Source organism: Triticum aestivum, chromosome 1A, assembly GCF_018294505.1.
Source record: "Triticum aestivum cultivar Chinese Spring chromosome 1A, IWGSC CS RefSeq v2.1, whole genome shotgun sequence".
Taxonomy (NCBI): domain Eukaryota; kingdom Viridiplantae; phylum Streptophyta; class Magnoliopsida; order Poales; family Poaceae; genus Triticum; species Triticum aestivum.
Genome location: NC_057794.1, coordinates 2021313 through 2041070, shown reverse-complemented (window position 1 = coordinate 2041070; position 19758 = coordinate 2021313).

Here is a 19758-nt window from a genome sequence, read left to right as displayed (position 1 = left end):
TGAACACTTAACCAATTAATCAATATATATACCCAACCATTCGTCCAAATTAAATAAGACATAAATTAGCTACATAATTGGAGTTAGCTTATCTTAATCAGGGCCAATCAAGCTAGGATCCATAACATGAAAAGGAACTTGAATTAATTGCTGACACACATAGTATTCCTTTGTCCCTCGTCAGCTAGCTGCAAACAAAGGCACCACACACGAATGCTTTCCGTCTTGTTACCTTTACAGACTAACGTTTACTTAATTATTAACTGTAGATTCTCCTAGCAATCTAGCTACCTTGTCCCCCCTGCCCTAATTAGAGAAGATATCCAAGTGCTAGACCAAATAATTCTCGAGGCAAACAACTACAGGTGTCAAGGAATTAAGGTGGATGACAAATTCATCACACCTGAATCTGAAACAAATTCCTTGACTGACTGACTTGACTGAACATACATCCATGCATGTATCACTTGAGCTAGCATGCACCAACCAGTGTGTAACTAACCAACTACTCCAGCTAATTAACTTCAAGCATGAACAATTAACCAATTAAACAAGACAGAAACTAGCATAATGATCTATAAACAAAATGGGAAGTAAGCAGACGTGACCTGGAGGTCGTTGGAGAGCTCGGGCGTGACCTGGAGGTACTTGGTGTTGTCCTTGAGCCCGGCCATGGCCACCTTCCCCCTCTCGTCCCCGAACACGGACACATACACCTTGCACACCTGCGGACACAAATCAGAGCAGAGACAAGGAACTCAGCATCCCAGATTGCAGCGCAGTCGCATCGTTTCGAGGGAGAGTCCGGGCGTGACCTGGAGGTCATTGGAGAGCTCGACGTCGGCGATGGTGGTGGGGGAGGAGAGGTAGCGGTTGGCGCCGAGGGCGGCCTCAGGGAGGACGGCGCGCTGCATGACAGGGTCGCGGGTTAGCATGTCCGCCAGCTCCCGCTGGATCTGCTTCGCCACCATCCGCACCCGCCGCTCCTTGGCCATGCACCGCACCACGCGCAACCGCTGCACGGAAACGGGCACCTCGGCGGCGAGGGCCCGCGGCAGCGGCGGGGACACCAGCGGCCGGCATGGGAACATCCTCGATGGCTTCGTGGTGGTGGGGGATTTTGCGCCACGATGAGGCCGTCGGCCATCGCTGTGGGGAGTGGGAAGGGGAGGGGCGAGAGGAGGAGGGCGTGGGGAACGACGACGAGCTCCGCCGGAGGGAGGTGGTAGCGGCGGCGTGGGGAACGGCGACGAGTTCCGCCGGCATGGTGGTGGAAGGAAGGATGGCCAGCGCTGGGGGCGATGAAGAGGTCGGCGGCGGCGGGGGTGTGGGAGGCCGGCGGCGGGGTTGGGATGGCTGAGAGATGGAGGTCTGGGTCGGGGAGAGGGGGATCTGGGAGGAGGTGGCGGCGGCGAGGAGCTGAGGGAGGAGGAGTGCGGGTGCGGGTTAGGGTTTGGGCTGCGGATGGATGGCTGGATGGAGAGGTGGAGAGTTGGACGGATGGATGGGCGCCATGTCATCGATCCGTGTGACAACTAAACCCACCAATGAGAATAGAGCACATATAATTGTGTTTTTCCTTTCGTTTTTCTTCTACTTTTACACATGAAAAAAATTCAAAAAAATGGTCTCACATTATGCATATGTTTGTATCTTGAATGGAAAACAATGTTGCCTAAGAAATTTTTCATTTTCGTTGCACCAAATTTTCATTTTCCATTTCTCGAGTGCCTAAAATAAGTTTTTTTGTGAAGGGCCTACCGAATATTTGTTGCAAAATTGGACCAAATCAATTTTCTAAAATATTAGGCCATATTTAATGCATAATTGATCAAATGGTTGGGTTTTAAAAGGTTTTATCCACCTCTCGTGAAAAAGAGAAATTTTCACCGATTCAGCGGGAAGCGAGTCAAATTTGAACTGCAGCTACCTCATAATTTGCTCTTTATTTTTTCCAAAAATCATTTCTAGGTACATAAATATATATTTAATAAGAGAAACACCAAAAGTTTGCCAAGATTCAACCACTAGCTAAGAACGGTCATGCCCGCCGTTTTGACCGCATTTTGAAACGGGCATAAAAATTCAAAAAAATCAAAAAATTGGAAAACCTTCGCATTATGTCATCATATGTAACCAAGTTTCCAGGAAAAATAATAAACTTTTAATAAGCCAATTATTTTTAAAAAGTATTCTCAGAAACGAGCTATCACGTGTGGAGATCAATGGCTTTCAAGCCAAATGATCAATCTTATGGCCACATTCATGTCATAGTTTGTTCAAATGATCTCATATTGTGCACAAGGGTGCATATCGGAATGGCAAATAATGTTGCCTAAGGAAGTTTTCATTTTCTTTGGACGAAAAAACATTTTCCATTTTTCGAGTGCCCAAAAGGAGGTTTTTTGTGAAGGACCTCCCAAATAATTGTTGCAAAATTGGACCAAATCATTTTTCTAAAATACTAGGACATATTTAATGCACAATTGATAAAATGGTTGGGGTGTAAAATGTTTTGATCCGCCTCTCGTGAAAAAGACAAATTTCCGCCGATTTAGCTAGAAGCGGGTCAAATTTGAATTGCAGCTGCCTCATAGTTTGCTATTTATTTTTTTCCAAAAATCATTTATATGTACATAAGTGTCTATTTAATCAGAGAAACACCAAAAAAATTCCAAGATTCAACCACTAGGTAGGAACGGTCATTCTCGCCGTTTTGACCGCATTTTGAAACGGGCATAAAAAATTCAAAAAAATTAAAAAATTGGGAAACCTTCGCATTGCGTCATCATATGTGGCCAAGTTCCCAGGAAAAATAACAAACTTGTAATACAACAATTATTTTAAAAACGTGTCCTCAGAAACGAGCTATCACGTGTGGAGATCAATGGCTTTCAAGCCAAATTATCAATCTTACGGCCACATTCATGGCAGTTTATTCAAATGATCTCATATTGTGCACAAGGGTGCATATTGGAATGGAAAATAATGTTGCCTAAGGAAGTTTTCATTTTCTTTGGACGAAAAAACCATTTTCCATTTTTTGAGTGCCCAAAAGGAGGTTTTTTTTGTGAAGGACCTCCCAAATAATTGTTGAAAAATTGGACCAAATCATTTTTATAAAATACTAGGACATATTTAATGCACAATTGACAAAATGGTTGGGTGTAAAAAGTTTTGATCCACCTCTCGTGAAAAAGACAAATTTCCGCCAATTCAGCTAGAAGCAGGTCAAATTTGAACTGCAGCTGCCTCATAGTTTGCTATTTATTTTTTCCAAAAATCATTTTTAGGTACATAATTACCTATTTAATCATAAATACATGGTTTGGTGGCGATACGTCGAGGTTTGGGCAGTGGCCGAGGGCCCCAACTCTACAGCGCATAAACTCGCATGCCCGCCGCGTGGTCACCGCGTGACCCTGGCATTGCCATGTGTTCTGGGAGGCATAGGCATGTCTAGTGGGTTGGGCACTCCCCAGGTAGGTGCTAGAAAGAAAATTACAACATAATATTCTCACGAGGAGACCGATCGATGCTCAAACATGAATTAGCAGCCAAGTGTTCGATTAGCGGTACAGGAAATGTACATGGCTAATGGGCGTGAGTTTTGGCTGAGGATGATCAGTTACTAAGAAGACCGTATTCACAAACTTTCAGCTCAAAAGGAGGAGCGTAGGTGGTACTTTCTTTGCAAACTACCACACTGAACATAACTACGAATGTTGAAGCTCGGCTCAAAATAATGAATGGATTGAGCTGGTATTTGTTGGAGGATGGTTATTTGGGCATAGGAAAGCACTGTAGAAAATGGATACTATTTGGACATGCCAAAGTGGTACTTCCTTCACAAACTGTTGTTCTGAACAGAATAGGAAAATGAATATTTTTGAATTATTTTTGAACTAGGCAAGGAAGGTTTTTACATATTTGACGAAGATATGACCCAAAGAATTTATGAGATTTTTTTGGGAATTTTGGGAATGACAGAAATATAGGTTGCTTCACAACCTATGGAAAAAACTGCCACATGGACATGACACATAGGCAAAACTGATGAGGTGGCGCCTAGTCATAGCAACCCACCACAATTTACAAGGCTATGACCATCTGTATTGGTCGTTAACAACTAGAAATAAGGCAGCGGACTAGCGCTGTTTGCTTTATGACCATTTCCTCTAATGAAATTATGACCTTTCTGACCAAAATGGTCGTTATGGTTTAGGGTTTAGAGCCCCCCAGACAGCTTTTGACCAATTGGCCTAAAATGGTCATAAATTTTGGATGAAGCGAGAGATCGAGTTTTGAAATATCAAGTCCCACAATCGTAATCCGTTGCTTTACTCAGTTGAGTTAAGTGATGTACTTAGGGGAGCCCTTGGGAGCCACTATGCTGGCCAACACCGATTGCATGTGATGGGATCCAACCAGGGAAATGGAGAGAAGATGGGATTGAGACATTTTATGGGGCTTAAGAGGAATTTTTGACCATTTTTCTCCAAATTCATAAACGTTTTGGAGGTACTAACAATTTTTGAATCATGATTTCTTTGTTAAATTCATGAGCATTTTTTAATCTGCAAACAAAATTGAATTCATGACCATTTTCTATATTGGAAAATAATTTTTCAAAATCGTCACTATTTCAAATGCATGAACATTTATTTCAACTCATAAATTGACGAACATTTCTCAAATTTCATGTATGTTTTTAAAATTCATGAAAATGATTTTCTACATTCGTGAACTGTTTAAATGTATTACATAGTGCACAAACAAATGATGAAGTGATCACAAACTTTGAGGGAGAACTTCAAACATTGCATAAGCATAGGCATCAGTCTTGATTAACTTTATTTCACTAATGTAATCTAGACTGTGGGGGTTCAGGCCGCATTCCTTTTTCCCCTTAATTAAAAAATCTGGTTTATATTTCTGAACAAATCTTGTTCACATTTTGATCAGCAAATTTTTATCAAATAAAAACATCAAAAGTTAACTTGATAATTATTACTAGCAAAAAACCCGTGCGTCGCAACCGGAGAGAAAAATCATAATCTCCGATGGCCATGACCATATTTTTGCTGCCTCACCGAGATATGCTATCACTCTCATTTTCATGAAATCGTGAACAATTTTTCAAAATCATGCACATTTTTCAAATTAGTGAACATTTTTACTGATTTATGAACACTTTCTAAAATCATGAACTTTTTTGAATTCATGACAATTTTATATTATTTACAAGCATTTTTAAAAAATTGTGAAAAAAATTTAAAACATTTTTCTTGAATAGGCGAACATTTCTAGAATCGACGATCATTTTGACGAAATTGGTGGAGAAACTTTTGAAATGCATGAATACTTTTTTGATTAAATGAACATTTTTTGAATTCATGAACATTATATATTATTTACAAGCATTTTTTCAAAATATTGAACATTTTTTCAAAATTGTGAATATTTTTTAAAACATTTTTCTTGAATAGGAGAACATTTCTAGAATGGGCGATAATTTTTAGGAAATCGGTTGAAAAACTTTTAAAATGCATGAACATTTTTTTGATTTAACAAACATTTTTTGAATCAACAAAAATTTATGAATCAATAAACTATTTTGTAAGTCATGAACAGTTTGCGAATTTTTAGGATATTTTTTAATTTGTGAACAATTTTTGAATTGACAAAATTTAGATCAATTTCATTAACATTTTTTAATACATGAACATTTTTTGATATCTCAAAAGTTTGTTTTCAAAATTGCACACATTTTTTGAATATGCGAATATTTTTTAAAACATTTATGAATTATTAAACATTTTATTTCAACATTCTCATTTTTTGATTTTACGAAAATTTTTGTAGTCCCAAATTATTTAAAGTAGAAAAAAATGAAGAAGGAAAAGGAAAACAAAATTGAAAAACGAAAATTAAAAAACAAGCCTCTCAGACATTGGTCAGCCCGAATAGGCGCGCTATGTCTTCTCTCTGCGCGCAGAGCGTGGTATAGAAGGTTCCTACTGCATGGGCCGATCTAGGCAGAGATTCCCCTATGTGAAAAGTTTTTTATCACTTATGGCATCGGTTGGTAATATTTTACATCTTTGGGGCAATTTTGGTGATATATCGCCAGATGCAATAGCTCATTTATTATTAGATATAGATATATATTTAAGAAAACAATAGTTAGTATAATAAAGACAGGTTCGTTCCACATGTTTCCGATGCGGCTTCTACTGAAGCAATTGCTCTTAGGAATGGTATTAATTTGTCAGCTCATGTGGGATGCTTCAAGATAGAAGCCGAGTCAGATTGTGAACTTGTGATTGATGAAGTAAAGATTATGAACTAACCATATTCATAATAAAATTTAGGTCTCACATTTACTCATATCAATGGCATAACCATCTAGCGAGCAATAATAATAAATCTCGGATGAAAACACTTTCTCAATATAATCATGATATGATATAACAAGATGGTATCTTGCTAGCCCTTTCTGAGACCGCAAAACGTAAATGCAGAGCACCCGTGAAGATCAAGCACTGACTAGACATTTTAATTCATGGTAAAAGAGATCCAGACACAGTCATACTCAATATAAATTAATAACAATGCATACAAATGAAAGCGGTGTTCCCTAACTGGTGCTTTTTATAAGAGGATGATGACTCGGCAATAAAAGTAAATAGATAGGCCCTTCGCAGAGGGAAGCAGGGATTTGCAGAGGTGCCTGCCACCTCTTGAGCACTGCGTTGTTTTTCCCTTGAAGAGGAAAGGGTGATGTAGTAAAGTAGCGTAAGTATTTCCCTTAGTTTTTGAGAACCAAGGTATCAATCCAGTAGGAGGCCACACTCGAGTCCCACGCACCTACACAAACAAATAAGAACCTCGCAACCAACGCGATAAGGGGGTTGTCAATCCCTTCATGGTCACTTACGAGAGTGAGATATGATAGATATGATAAGGTAATATTTTTGGTATTTTTATGATAAAGAGAATAAAGATGCAAAGTAAAAATAAACGGCAATAAAAATAGCTAAGTGTTGGAAGATTAATATGATGGAGAATAGACCCGGGGGGCATAGGTTTCACTAGTGGCTTCTCTCAAGAGCATAAGTATTACAGTGGGTGAACAAATTACTGTCGAGGAATTGATAGAATTGAGCATAGTTATGAGAATATCTAGTTATGATCATGTATATAGGCATGACGTCCGTGACAAGTAGACCGAAACGATTCTGCATCTACTACTACTCCACACATCGACCGCTATCCAGCATGCATCTAGAGTATTAAGTTCAAAAGAACAGAGTAATGCTATAAGCAAGATGACATGATGTAGAGGGATAAACTCATGCAATATGATATAAACCCCATCTTTTTATCCTTGATGGCAACAATACAATACGTGCCTTGCTGCCCCTGCTGTCACTGGGAAAGGACACCGCAAGATTGAACCCAAAGCTAAGCACTTCTCCCATTGCAAGAAATATCAATCTAGTAGGCCAAACCAAACTGATAATTTAAAGAGACTTACAAAGATAACCAATCATACATAAAAGAATTCAGAGGAGATTCAAATATTGTTCATAGATAAACTTGATCATAAACCCACAATTCATCGGTCTCGACAAACACACCGCAAAAGAAGAATTACATCAAATAGATCTCCAAGAGGATCGAGGAGAACTTTGTATTGAGATCCAAAGAGGGAGAAGAAGCCATCTAGCTAATAACTATGGACCCGAAGGTCTGAGGTAAACTACTCACACATCATCAGAGAGGCTATGGTGTTGATGTAGAAGCCCTCCATAATCAATGCCCCCTCCGGCAGGACGCCGGAAAAGGCGCCAAGATGGGATCTCACGGGTACAGAAGGTTGCGTCAGTGGAATTAGGGTTTTGGCTCTGTATCTGATGTTTCCAGGGTGTATGGGCATATATAGGAGGAAGATGTACGTCGGTGGAGCAACATGGGCCCCATGAGGGTGGAGGGCGCGCCTGGGGGAGGTGGTCGCGCCCCCCTACCTCGTGCTCTCCTTGTTGATTGCTTTACGTAGACTCCAAATCCTCTGGATCACGTTTGTTCCGAAAATCACATTCCCGAAGGTTTCATTCCGTTTGGACTCCGTTTGATATCCTTTTCCTTCGAAACACTGAAATAGGCAAAAAACGACAATTTGGGTTGGGCCTCTGGTTAATAGGTTAGTCCCAAAAATAATATAAAAGTGTATAATAAAGCAAATTAATCATGCAAAACAGAATATAATATAGCATGGAACAATAAAAGTTATAGATACGTTGGAGACGTATCAAGCATCCCCAAGCTTAATTCCTTCTCGTCCTCGAGTAGGTAAATGATAAAAACAGAATTTTTGATGTGGAATGCTACTTAGCATAATTTTCAATGTAACCCTCTTAATTGTGGTATGAATATTTAGATCCGAAAGATTCAAGACAAAAGTTTAATATTGACATAAAAGTAATAATACTTCAAGCATACTAACTAAGCAATTATGTCTTCTCAAAATAACATGGCCAAAGAAAGTTCATCCCTACAGAATCATATAGTTTAGTCATGCTCCATTTTCGTCACACAAGAATGTTCTCATCATGCACAACCCCGATGACAAGCCAAGCAATTGTTTCATACTTTAGTAATCTCAAACTTTTTTCAACTTTCATGCAATACATGAGTGTGAGCCATGGATATAGCATTATGGGTGGAATAGAATATAATGATGGGGGTTATGTGGAGAAGACAAAAAAGGAGAAAGTCTCACATCAACGCGGCTAATCAACGGGCTATGGAGATGCCCATCAATTGATATTAATGTGAGGAGTAGGGATTGCCATGCAATGGATGCACTAGAGCTATAAATGTATGAAAGCTCAACAAAAGAAACTAAGTGGGTGTGCATCCAACTTGCTTGCTCATGAAGACCTAGGGCATTTGAGGAAGCCCATTGTTGGAATATACAAGCCAAGTTCCATAATGAAAATTCCCACTAGTATATGAAAGTGACAAAACAAGAGACTATCTATCATAAGGATCATGTTGCTACTTTGAAGCACAAGTATGGAAAAAGATAGTAGCATTGCCCCTTTTTCTTTTCTTTTCTTTTTTGGGCCTTTCTCTTTTTTTCGTTTTTTTGGCCTTTCTCTCTTTTTTTGGGACAATGCTCTATGAATGATGATCATCACACTTATATTTATTTACAACTCAATGATTATAACTCGATACTAGAACAAAGTATGACTCTATATGAATGCCTCCGGCAGTGTACCGGGATGGGCAATGAATCAAGAGTGACATGTATGATAATATGCATGGTGGCTTTGCCACAAATACGATGTCAACTACATGATCATGCAGGGCAATATGACAATGATGAACGTGTCATGATAAAAGGAACGGTGTAAAGTTGCATGCAATATATTTCGGAGTGGCTATGGAAATGCCATAATAGGTAGGTATGGTCGCTGTTTTGAGCAAGATATAAGGAGGTTTATGTGTGATTGAGCGTATCATATCACGGGGTTTGGATGCACTGGCGAAGTTTGCACCAACTCTCAAGGTGAGAAAGGGCAATGCATGGTACCGAAGAGGCTAGCAATGATGGAAGGGTAAGAATTCGTATAATCGATAGACTCAACATTAGTCATAAAGAACTCACATACTTATTGCAAAAATCTACAAGTCATTAAAAACCAAGCACTACGCGCATGCTCCTAGGGGGTAGATTGGTAGGAAAAGACCATCGCTCGTCCCCGACCGCCACTCATAAGGAGGACAATCAAAGAACACCTCATGTTTCAAATTCGTTACACAACTTTTACCATACGTGCATGCTACGGGACTTGTAAACTTCAACACAAGTATTTCTAAAATTCACAACTACTCAACTAGCACAACTTTTATATCACTACCTTCATATCTCAAAACAATCATCAAGCATCAAACTTTTCTTAGTATTCAACACACTCATTAGAAAGTTTTTACTAATTTTGAATACCTAGCATATTAGGACTAATTTCCCAATTTAAGAAAATTACCATGATGTTTTGTAGGACTCTCAAAATAATATAAGTGAAGTATGAGAGAACAATAATTTCTATAAAACAAATTCACCACCGTGCTCTAAAAGATATAAATGAAGCACTAGAGCAAAACTATATAGCTCAAAAGATATAAGCGAAGCACATAGAGTATTCTAATAAATTTCGAATCATGTGTGTCTCTCTCAAAAGTTGTGTACAGAAAAGATGATTGTGGTAAACTAAAAAGCAAAGACTCAAATCATAAAAGATGCTCCAAGCAAAACACATATCATGTGGTGAATAAAAATATAGCTCCAAGTAAAGTTACCGATGGACAAAGACGAAAGAGGGGATGCCTTCCGGGGCATCCCCAAGCTTTGGCTTTTTGGTGTCCTTAGATTATCTTGGGGTGCCATGGGCATCCCCAATCTTAGTATGTTGCCACTCCTTGTTCCATAATCCATCAAATCTTTACCCAAAACTTGAAAACTTGACAACACAAAACTGAACAGAAAATCTCGTGAGCTCCGTTAGCGAAAGAAAACAAAACACCACTTCAAGGTACTGTATTGAACTCATTCTTTATTTATATTGGTGTTAAACTTAATGTATTCCAACTTATATATGGTTTATAAACTATTTTACTAGCCATAGATTCATCAAAATAAGCAAACAACACACGAAAAACAGAATCTGTCAAAAACATAACAGCCTCTAGTAATCTGTAACTAACGCAACTTCTGGAACTCAGAAAAATCTACCAAAATAGGACGACCTAGATAATTTGTTTATTGATCTTCTGCAATTTGAATCAGTATTTTATAACGTTCTGGTGATTTTTAACAATTGTTTTCGTGAACAGAAAGTTTCTGGAATTTTCAGCAAGATCAAATAACTATCATCCAAGAAGTTCCTGTAGGTTTAACTTGGCACAAACACAAATTAAAATACAAAAACAAATATAACCAGAGGCTAGATCAAATATTTATTCCTAAACAGAAGCAAAAAGCAAAAAACTAAAATAAAATTGGGTTGCCTCCCAACAAGCGCTATCGTTTATCGCCCCTAGCTAGGCATTGATAATTTTAATGATGCTCACATGAAAGACAAGAATTGAAGCACAAAGAGAGCATCATATAGCATATGAAAAACACATCTAAGTCTAACATACTTCCTATGCATAGGCATCTTATAGGCAAACAAATTTTCATAGCAAGCAAAAAAAACTAGCATATGCAAGGAAGTGGAAAGAAACAATAGCAATCTCAACATAACGAGAGGTAATTTTGTAACATGAAAATTTCTGCAACCATATTTTCCTCTCTCATAATAATTACATGTGTGATCATAAGCAAATTCAACAAAATATCTATCGTAAAACATATTTTCAACATGATCCACATGTATGCAAAGTTGACACTCTTCCAAAATAGTGGGATTAACATTAACTAAAGTCATGACCTCTCCAAACCCACTTTTATCAAATATTTCATAAGATTGAACATTCTCCAAATATGTGGGATCTAAAGTTGACATTCTTCCAAACCAACTTTCAATAATATTGTAAACACTATTATCAATCTCATATTCATCATGGGGCTTAAATAAAATTTCAAGATCATAAGAAGCACTATCACCCCAATCATGATCATTGCAACAAGTAGAGGACATAGCAAAACTAGCATCCCCAAGCTTAGGGTTTTGCATATTATTAGCACAATTTATATCAATAGAATTTATAATAAAATCATTGCAATCATGCTTTTTATTCAAAGATCTATCGTGAATCGCTTCATAAGGTACTTCATCACAATTTTCAGATTCACGAATTTCAAGCAAAACCTCATAAACATAATCTAGTGCACTCAACTCACTAGCAATAGGTTCATCATAATTGGATCTCTTAAAGAGATTAGCAAGTGGATGAGGATCCATAAACTTTTAGCAAGCAAAGATGCAAGCAAAAAGGAGGTACATGGTAACACAAGATAGAACGGAGGAAGGGCGAATAAAACGGCAAAGGTGATGTCGGGGAGAGGAAAATGAGAGGCAAATGGCAAATAATGTAATGCGAGGGATAAGAGTTTGTGATGGGTACTTGGTATGTCTTGACTTGTGCGTAGACTCCCAGGCAACGGCGCTAGAAATCCTTCTTGCTACTTCTTGAGCACTGCGTTGGTTTTCCCTTGAAGAGGAAAGGGTGATGCAGTAAAGTAGCGTAAGTATTTGCCTTAGTTTTTGAGAACCAAGGTATAAATCCAGTAGGAGGCCACGCTCGAGTCCCACACACCTACACAAACAAATAAGAACCTCGCAACCAACGCGATAAAGGGGTTGTCAATCCCTTCACGGTCACTTACGAGAGTGAGATCTGATAGATATGATAAGATAATATTTTTGGTATTTTTATGATAAAGAGAATAAAGATGCAAAGTAAAAATAAACGGCAATAAAAATAGCTAAGTGTTGGAAGATTAATATGATGGAGAATAGACCCGGGGGCCATAGGTTTCACTAGTGGTTTCTCTCAAGAGCATAAGTATTACGGTGGGTGAACAAATTACTGTCGAGCAATTGATAGAATTGAGCATAGTTATGAGAATATCTAGGTATGATCACGTATATAGGCATCACGTCCGTGACAAGTAGACCGAAACGATTCTGCACCTACTACTATTCCTCCACACATCGACCGCTATCCAGCACGCATGTAGAGTATTAAGTTCAAAAGAACATAGTAATGCTTTAAGCAAGACGACATGATGTAGAGGGATAAACTCATGCAATATGATATAAACCCCATCTTTTTATCCTCGATGGCAACAATACAATACATGCCTTGCTGCCCCTACTGTCACTGGGAAAGGGCACCACAAGATTGAATCCAAAGCTAAGCACTTCTCCCATTGCAAGAAAGATCAATCTAGTAGGCCAAACCAAACTGATAATTCGAAGAGACTTACAAAGATAACCAATCATACATAAAAGAATTCAGATGAGATTCAAATATTGTTCATAGATAAATTTGATCATAAAACCACAATTCAACGGTCTCGACAAACACACCGCAAAAGAAGAATTACATCAAATAGATCTCCAAGAGGATTGAGGAGAACTTTGTATTGAGATCCAAAGAGAGTGAAGAAGCCATCTAGCTAATAACTATGGACCCGAAGGTCTGAGGTAAACTACTCACACATCATCGGAGAGGCTATGGTGTTGATGTAGAAGCCCTCCGTGATCAATGCCCCCTCCGGCAGGACGGCGAAAAAGGCCCCAAGATGGGATCTCACGGGTACAGAAGGTTGCGGCGGTGGAATTAGGGTTTTGGCTCCGTATGCGATGTTTCCAGGGTGTATGGGTATATATAGGAGGAAGAAGTACGTCAGTGGAGCAACGTGGGCCCCATGAGGGTTTAGGGCGGGCCTGGGGGAGGTGGGCGCGTCCCCCTACCTCGTGCTCTCCTCGTTGATTGCTTTACGTAGACTCCAAGTCCTCTGGATCACGTTTGTTCCAAAAATCACGTTCCCGAAGGTTTCATTCCGTTTGGACTCCATTTGATATCCTTTTCCTTCGAAACACTGAAATAGGCAAAAAACAGCAATTTGGACTGGGCCTCCGGTTAATAGGTTAGTCCCAAAAATAATATAAAAGTGTATAATAAAGCCCATTGATCATCCAAAACAGAATATAATATATCATGGAACAATAAAAAAATTATAGATATGTTGGAGACGTATCAGTGCCAGAGCTCGAGTTTTGAAATAGAGATAAATAATATTTTGAACGGTATGCTTTCATTCTCAACGCAACAACCAAGAGATCTCGGTATCTTCCATGCTACATTATAGGCGGTTCCCAAACAGAATGGTAAAGTTTATACTCCCCCACCACCAACAAGCACACTCCACGGCTGGTCTGAAACAACAGGTATCGTACAACTAACAACAATCCTGGGGGAGTTTTGTTTGTAATTATTTTGATTTGATTTGAGCATGGGACTGGGCATCCTGATTCCCAACCATTTTCTCGTGAATGATGAGCGGAGTGCACTCATCGTGAGAATAACCCACCTAGCATCACTACAAGAAACCTGTTAATCCGTGGCGGATTTTGGGTGACGTTCTGAAAATCTGTCATAGTTGATGACGGTTTTCCCGCGTCCGTCATGGAAATCGTCATCGATCTGCAAGATACAATGTGCCTAGAAACTTCGGGAAGCCTATGTGGCCTTTGTTTTTTCGTGGAGACTGTAGATTTTAATTATTAATATAAAAATGCGACCAAGACTTGATCCCAATACCTCTTCGGTAAAAAAGAGTAGCGTGCGACAACTACACTACCAGTGTAACTAAAGGAGCATTCAGTCTTTTCGGTTTGGTTATACATCTACAATATAAGTTTTAGGCAAAAAAAACAAATTTACGCCATCGATCCATCCCTCACCTACTTGAATAGTTTAATACCAGTTAGTCAAGAAATCATGGTGTGATGAATTGCGTACATAAAGCTTCGCACACGTAAACAACAACTCTATATAATAGTATGTGACTCTAAAAATTAAGTTATGTTTACTTGAAAAATATGATTTTTTTTAAATCATGAATATAATTTGTTAATTTCATCTAGTAGATGGAGTGAACATAGTCTAACTTCTTCTCTAAACCATCATGGCCGGTGAGGATCAGATGATACAAAAAAGATTTGACGGGCTGAGCTTTTGTTTCTTTAATTTACATTGTCCAGCATTTGATGTAAAAAACATTGCCCAAAGTCCAAACCGTCACGGCCTGTTGCTGCTCTTTTTTTCCAAGGAACGGAACTGCTCCTGCTGATGTGGCAATCCAGTGTGAGGGCAAACTCGCTTTGTGATTGGCTAACCAAACCGTCCCACGGATCGCAGATCCAAACCGTCCGCTCCTCTGAAATCCAACGGCTAGCAAACACCCCTAGCCCCTCCTTCTCGATTTTTCAGCCCACCCATGCGCACATGTATTCTCCTCACCGATCCTTCCAGATTCCTCGATCCCCCGCACCACCCACCTCTTCCCTCTCACGCAGCCAGGTCACCGTACCCACCTACTCCTTTCCGGCTCGTCGCCGTCGAGCAGACATCCTCCCCCCACCGGTGACTTCCCGTCGTGCACAGCTACCCCTCAATCGGCCACGTCCCCTACACTCCCACTGTGCCACCATAGCGTACTCTCCCACGGCCAGATCCGGTCGAGATCCGCGACCCCGTTGCAACTGTGCGCGGATCACGGCATGAACACGGCCCTCCCACTCTACACATCGGCCATGGGCGCTCCCACCTGCCCTCCTTGCAAGATCCAGCATCCAGTAGTCGGGTAGGGCCATGGTGAGGTACGCCCAGGAGTGCGATGTCGCCGGTCAGCACTGTACCCGCTTGGGTGCTCGAGCTCGCCGTGGCATCCATGGTACCGGGGCATAGCCATGCTCGTTACCTCTATCCACCAGCGTGTAGTGTACAGCGGGGGCGTGGGCGCGGGCTAATGTGGCGAGGAGCGCCGCCGTCTAGGACACTGGAGCCTCGACTTCTTCCACCATGAAGATATGATTTATAGAGGACCACCGGCGAGTGCAGCGACACATAGCACGGACGGTTGCTACATGCGTTGGTGCCGTCTCGAATTTTTGTTATGTTGGTGCGGATCTCTTTTCCGGCTGGCGTCCAGACGGTGGCAGGTTTCCAGATCGGCGTGTGGCGGCTGGCACAAGGACCTACAAGGTCGTCAGTGTTTCTTTCTTGCAGGGGCTTCTGTGCAAAAGTTCGAGATGCGTGTAGCTCTGTTTTTTTAAACTCCTGTTTTCTTTTCTTTAGACAATCTGGATCCTTCTGGTGGGTTCCTGCTTTGTAATTCTTGATTTGATGGCGATGGACTGAAAAATGTTAATGGACTGAAAATGTGCTACTTGTTCGGACTAAATTAGTGGGATAGAGGTGTATTGGGTCGAGCTGAAATTAGAGGCCCAAAGTCCTAACTGGGCTGATTGCCACACTTGCCACAACTAAAATTGCCTGACCAAAACTTGATGCACATGGCCTGCAACATGCATTAGTGGGTCGTAATCCTAGTTGGGCCGACCTCCTCATGGGCCGCCATGTCATATCTGTGTAGGGTGCCACGTCATATGATGACATGGCAGGCATGTTAACACTGTTATCATCATGCTAGTTAAGTGCCCTTGACTACTATACATGACGGTCAAAAAATCGTCATGGATCTGTGACGGTTCTAGAGATCCGTCATGTAGTGTATGTTGGTCAAATTATGACGCGATATACATGACGAATTTCAGCTCCGTCACGCGTGACCTACCACGACGATTTTGCACACACCTATGACAGCTTGTATCTGTCATGGATTAACACATTTCTTGTAGTGCATGGAAGATATTGACAGCCCTAGTTGGCACATGAGTGATTCGAGCATACAAAACAGATTATCATTTGAAAGTTTAGAGTTCGGCACTTGCAAATTAACTTGGAACGGCAGGTAAATACCCCATATAGGAAGGTATTGTGGACTCATATGGAACAACTTTGGGTTTATGGAAGTGGATGCACAAGCAATATTCCCGCTTAGTACAAGTGAAGGCTAGAAAGAGGCTGGGAAGCGACCAACTAGAGAGCGACAACAGTCATAAACATGCATTGAGATTAACCAACATTGAGTGCAACCATGAGTAGGATATAAATCACTATCAACATAAATATCAGAGGCTGTGTTGATTTTGTTTCAACTACATGTGTGAACATGTGCCAAGTCAAGCCACTCGAATCATTCAAAGGAGGATACCATCATATCATACTACATGATAACCCACAAGTATAGGGGATCGCAGCAGTTTTCGAGGGTAGAGTATTCAACCCAAATTTATTGATTCGACACAAGGGAGCCAAAGAATATATGCAAGTATTAGCAACTGAGTTGTCAATTCAACCACACCTGGAGATTAATTATCTGCAACAACGTGACCAGTAGCAAACTAATATTATAGTTTTGATAGTAGTGACAGCAGCAATAGTAACGGTAACAGTGATAACAGTATTTTTGTAGCAAGTGCAACTATAACGAAAGCAGTAGTAACTTAGCAAGAACAATGTAAGATAAATTTGTAGGCATTGGATCGGTAATTTGTTGGATGGTATTCATCATGTGACAGTTATAACCTAGGGCGATACGGCACTAGCTCCAGTTCATAAATATAATGTAGGCATGTATTCCGTAAATAGTCATACGTGCTTACGGAAATAACTTGCATGACATCTTTTGTCCTACCCTCCCGTGGCAGCGGGGTCCATGTTGGAAACTAAGGGATATTAAGGCCTCCTTTTAATAGAGAACCGGAACAAAGCATTAACACATGGTGAACACATGAACTCCTCAAACTACGGTCATCACCGGGAGTGGTCCTGACTATTGTCACTCCGGGGTTGCTGGATCATAACACGTAGTAGGTGACTATAACTTGCAAGATCGGATCTAGAACATGGATATAATCGTGATAACATAAACAGTTCAAATCTGAATTCATGGCACCCGGGCCCAAAGTGACAAGCATTAAGCATGGCAAAGTCATAGCAACATCAATCTCAGAACATAGTGGATACTAGGATCAAGCCCTAACAAAACTAACTCGATTACATGATGAATCTCATCCAACTCCTCACCGACCAGCGAGCCTACGAAGGAATTACTCACTACCGGTGGGGAGCATCATGGAATTGACGGTGGAGAAGGGTTGGTGATGACGAAGAATGAAGATCCCCCTCTCCCGAGCCCCAAACGGACTCCATATCTGGCCTCTCGATGAAGAACAGAAGGTTACGGCGGCTCCGTCTCGTGGATCGCGATAATTCTTTCTCCCCCATTTTTTCTGTAAAAATAGTATTTTATATCATCGGTTTCAGGGTCTGCGGGGCCACCGGGTGAGTACAACCCACCTGGGCGGGCCTGGGAGGGCAGGCGCGGCCTAGTGGGTTGTGCCCACCCAGGTGGCCCCCTCCGGTGGCTCTTGGCTCCAGAAATTCTCTTTTATTGTATAAAAAATCCTTGCAAAGTTTCATTCCATTCCGAGAACTTTTATTTCTGCACAAAAACAACACCATGGTAGTTCTGCTGAAAACAACGTCAGTCCGGGGTTAGTTCCATTCAAATCATGCAAATTAGAGTCCAAAACAAGAGGAAAAGCGTTAGGAAAAGTAGATACATGGGAGACGTATCAACTCCCCAAAGCTTAAACCTTTGCTTGTCCTCAAGCAATTCAGTTGATAAACTGGAAGTGAAAAAGAAAAACTTGTATGAACTCTTTTGCTCTTGTTTGCATAACTAAGCTTAAACATCACCCAGGTTTTCAGCCAACATTATAACTAACCATGCCGGCAATAACTCTTAAAAATTATATTAACTCATATTAATGACACAATTAGCTAGTTTTGTGACAAGGTAAATTGTAACGAGCAACAAGTAACAAAAGTAAATAAGGTGCAGCAAGGTGGCCCAATCCTTTTTGTAGCAAAGGACAAGTCGGAACAAACTCTTATAATAGGAAAAGCGCTCCCGAGGACACATGGGAATATCGTCAAGCTAGTTTTCATCACGTTCATATGATTCGCGTTCGGTACTTTGATAATTTGATATGTGGGTGGAACGGTGCTTGGGTGCTGTTCTTACTTGAACAAGCATCCCACTTATGATTAACCTCTATTGCAAGCATCCGCAACTACAACAAAAGTATTAAGGTAAACCTAACCATAGCATGAAACATGTGGATCCAAATCAGCCCCTTACGAAGCAACACATAAACTAGGGTTTAAGCTTCTGTCACTCTAGCAACCCATCATCTACTTATTACTTCCCAATGCCTTCCTCTAGGCCCAAATAATGGTGAAGTGTTATGTAGTCGACGTTCACATAACACCACTAGATGCTAGACAACATACATCTTATCAAAATATCGAACGAATACCAAATTCACATGACTACTAATAGCAAGACTTCTCCCTTGTCCGCAGGAACAAACGTAACTACTCAAAAAGCGTGTTCATGTTCATAATCAGAGGGGTAATAATATACATAAAGGATCTGAACATATGATCTTCCACCAAATAAACCAACTAGCATAAACTACAAGGAGTAATCAACACTACTAGCAACCTACTAGCACCAATCCTGGAGTTGGAGACAAGAATTGGATACAAGAGATGAACTAGGGTTTGGAGATGAGATGGTGCTGGCGAAGATGTTGATGGAGATTGCCCTCTCCCAATGAGAGGAGCGTGGTGATGACGATGGTGATGATTTCCCCCTCCCGAAGGGAAGTATCTCCGGCAGAACAACTCTGCCGGAGCTCTAAATTGGTTCCGCCAAGGTTCCGCCTCGTGGCGGCGGAGTCTCGTCCCGAAAAGTTCCCTCTTATTTTTTTCTCATCGAAAGACTTCATATAGGAACTCCGCCTATGTTGTCTCAACATAGCCGGTCCCAAGCCCGGGTAAAGGAGGAGGGTTGTGATAGGCTTGGCGAGCCAACGTAAAAACTCAGCCACTCTTATGGAGATGAAACCCAAAAGAGCGAACGCGCCACATCGGAACCCGGGTGTGGTGGAAAATGGGCAAGGGCCGGGCCGTCACCCCCCAGGTGGCGCGCCGTATCTTGATCCGGATACGGTGGCAAGTGAGCGAGGATCGGGT